The following is a 3,740-nucleotide window of genomic DNA, read 5'->3' on the forward strand; positions in this document are numbered from 1 at the left end:
AAGAGGGGGTGGGCTCAATTATGGATGTAGGTGTGTGTGTGTGTGTGTGTGTGTGTGTGTGTGTGTGTGTGTGTGTGTGTGTGTGTGTGTGTGTGTGTGTGTGTGTGTGTGTGTGTGTGTGTGTGTGTGTGTGTGTGTGTGTGTGTGTGTGTGTGTGTGTGTGTGTGTGTGTGTGTGTGTGTGTGTGTGTGTGTGTGTGTGTGTGTGTGTGTGTGTGATATAACTTTACAAATTGAAAGGGGAGAAGTGAATTATAAATAAAAGTCTGCTACATGATCTCCCCCTCTGTATTCAGTGACAAGCAGTGCTAATTCCTATTTAGTCACCCCCACCCCACCGGCTCTTGTGGAGGGATATGAGGGGGAGAGGGATTTAGAGATGGGATATGTGTACTGTAAGGGGACAGTGTGACAAGGGGAGTGTTGACCCGAGATGCCAAGCATATCTGGTGTCATTGACTGTAGAAAATTAAGGCTGTTTGCTTAACCCATGGTCTGCTATGTTTCGTTTGTCTCTGTGTTACTGTATCTGAGAGAACGAGAGGGAGAGTGTTTAGTGAGGAGCGGTCATATTAATACTTACACAATACGACTTTTGTAAGCATTATGTATTTCAAACAACTGTGGAGTCCTATCCTAATGTGTATTTGGGGGTGTTAGTTGTACAGGAGAAAAACACAATATTTTAGCTACATGGGCCAAGTGTGGTTGATGCGTAAACTCATGCAACTGAAATGCACTGCCTACTCTTCGGCAACAGCAGCCTCTAGTGGTGTAATATGGCAACAAATATGTGCAGTAATTTGGAGCCAAGCAGCCTCTCAGGATCGCTAGTTTTCTTTGATTGATGATTTGATATGTTTGGCACATATACCATTGTATTGTAACCAACAGAAACTGAAGACTTGGATTTAATTTAAGAACCTTTATTTTGGTCAGCAATTAACATAGAACAGATCAAGATTGGTTAAAACATTTTTTAAATATATATATATATATACAGGACCAGTCAAAAGTTTGGGCACACCTCCTCATTCAAGGGTTTTTCTTTATTTTTACTATTTTCTACAAAACGATGAAATAACACACATGGAATCATGTAGTAACCAAAAAATTGTTAAACAAATCAAAATATATTTAATATTTGAGATTCTTCAAGGTAGCCACCCTTTGCCTTGATGACAGATTTGCACACGCTTGGCATTCTCTCGACCAGCTTCACCTAGAATGCTTTTCCAACAGTCTTGAAGGAGTTCTCACATATGCTGAGCACTTGTTGGCTACTTTTCCTTCACTCTGCGGTCCAACTCATCCCAAACCATCTCAATTGGGTTGAGGTCGGGTGATTGTGGAAGCCAGGTCTTCTGATGCATCACTCTCCTTCATGGTCAAATAGCCTTTACATAGCCTGGAGGTGTGTTGGGTCATTGTCCTGTTGAAAACCAAATGATAGTCCCACTAAGCGCAATCCAGATGGGGTGGAGTATTGCTGCAGAATGCTGTGGTAGCCATGCTGGTTAAGTGTGCCTTGAATTCTAAATAAATCACAGAAATTGTCACCACAAAGCACCCCCACACCATCCCACCTCCTCCTCCATGCTTCACGGTGGGAGCCACACATGCGGAGATCATCCGTTCACCTACTCTGCGTCTCACAAAGACAGCGGTTGGAACCAAAAAGCGCACATTTGGACTCATCAGACCAAAGGACAGATTTCCACCGGTCTAATGTCCATTGCTCGTGTGTCTTGGCCCAAGTACGTCTCTTCTTATTATTGGTGTCCTTTGGTAATGGTTTCTTTGCAGCAATTCAACCATGAAGGCCTGATTCACTCATTCTCCTCTGAATAGTTGATGTTGAGATACGTATGTTACTTGAACTCTGTGAAGCATTTATTTGGGCTGCAATCTGAATTGCAGTTAACTCTAATAACATTATCGTCTGCAGCAGAGGTAACTCTGGGTCTTCCTTTCCTGTGGCGGTCCTCATGAAAGCCAGTTTCATCATAGCGCTTGATGGTTTTTGCGACTGCACTTGAAGAAACTTTCAAAGTTCTTGACATTTTCCGGACTGACTCACCTTCATGTCTTAAAGTAATGATGGACTGTTGTTTCTCTTTGCTTATTTGAGCTGTTCTTGCCATGATATGGCCTTGGTCTTTTACCAAATAGGGCTGTCTTCTGTATACCCCCTCTACCTTGTCACAACACAAATGACTGGCTCAAATGCATTAAAAAGGTAGGCCTCCCGAGTGGCGCAGTGGTCTAAAGCACTAGCTGGGGGGGGGAGAAGAGAAAAACCTGCATTAAAAGGAAAGAAATTCCACAAATTAACTTTAACTTTCACCTGTTAATTGATTCCATATGTGTTATTTAATAGTTTTGATGACTTCCCTATTTTTCTACAATGTAAAAAATAGTCAAAATATAGAAAAACCCTGGAATGAGTAGGTGTGTCCAAACTTTTGACTGGTACAATATATATATTTAGCTAAACAGGTGGGGCTCTGTCCCACCTGCCCTAAATGACGGGTCGCCACTTAAACTTAACAAGAACTTGCACTTGACTTGCAGATGTTGTCATAGGTTTCAAGCTCCAACAATGGAACAATATCTAGCAATACAATTACAATACACCCATAATCTAAAAGTTTTTTAAAAAAGAACAAAAAATGAAAACATCAGAACGAGCAATATCAGAAGGAGCAAAGTCAGAATCCTGATTTATTTTTATTTTATGTATCATTTTTTTTTAAATTGCATTTATTTGTATCCTCATTAGCCAACGCCAATGGAATACAAATGCATTCGGAAAGGATTCAGACCCCTTAACTTTTTCAACATTTTGTTACGTTACAGCTTTCATCTAAAATGTATTAAATGTTTTTTTCACCTTAACACATTTACATAAGTATTCAGACCCTTTACTCACTACTCTGCTGAAGCACCTTTGGCAGCAATTACATCCTCCAGTCTTCTTGGGTATGACACTACAAGCTTGGCACACCTGTATTTGGGGAGTTTCTCCCATTCTTCTCTGCAGATCCTCTCAAACTCTGTCAGGTTGGATGGGTAGTGTCGCTGCACAGATATTTTCAGGTCTCTCCAGAGATGTTCGATCGGGTTCAAGTCCAGGCTCTGGCTGGGACATTCAGAGACTTGCCCCGAAGCCACACCTGCGTTGTCTCGGCTGTGTGCTTAAGGTCGTTGTCCTGTTGGAAGGTGAACCTTCGCCCCAGTCTGAGGTCCTGAGCGCTCTGGAGCAGGTTTTCATCAAGGATCTCTCTGTTCTTTTTTCTGTTAATCTTTCCCTTGATCCTGACTAGTCTCCCAGACCCTGCTTCCGAAAAACATCCCCACAGCATGATGCTGCCACCACCATGCTTCACCATAGGGATGGTGCCAGGTTTCCTCCAGATGTGACGCTTGGCATACAGGCCAAATAGTTACATTTCGGTTTCATCAGACCAGAGAATCTTGTTTCTCATGGTCTGAGATTCCTTTAGGTGCCTGTTGGCAAACTCCAAGCGGGCTGTCATGGGCCTTTTACTGAGGAGTGGTGGATTGGTGGAGTGCTGCAGAGATGTTTTTTTTTCCGGTCACAGCTTGTAGACTTATTTACGTGCTGCTGTGCGGTTTGTTGCTAACGTTTCTTTGCTACCTGCCAACATTACGGTTTTGATTTATTTTATTTTTTCCCCTCGCTCAACTTTTTTAATTCAACTTTTTCACCCTGGATGT

The sequence above is a fragment of the Salvelinus alpinus genome, chromosome 23 (assembly GCF_045679555.1).
Source record: "Salvelinus alpinus chromosome 23, SLU_Salpinus.1, whole genome shotgun sequence".
Taxonomy (NCBI): Eukaryota; Metazoa; Chordata; class Actinopteri; order Salmoniformes; family Salmonidae; genus Salvelinus; species Salvelinus alpinus.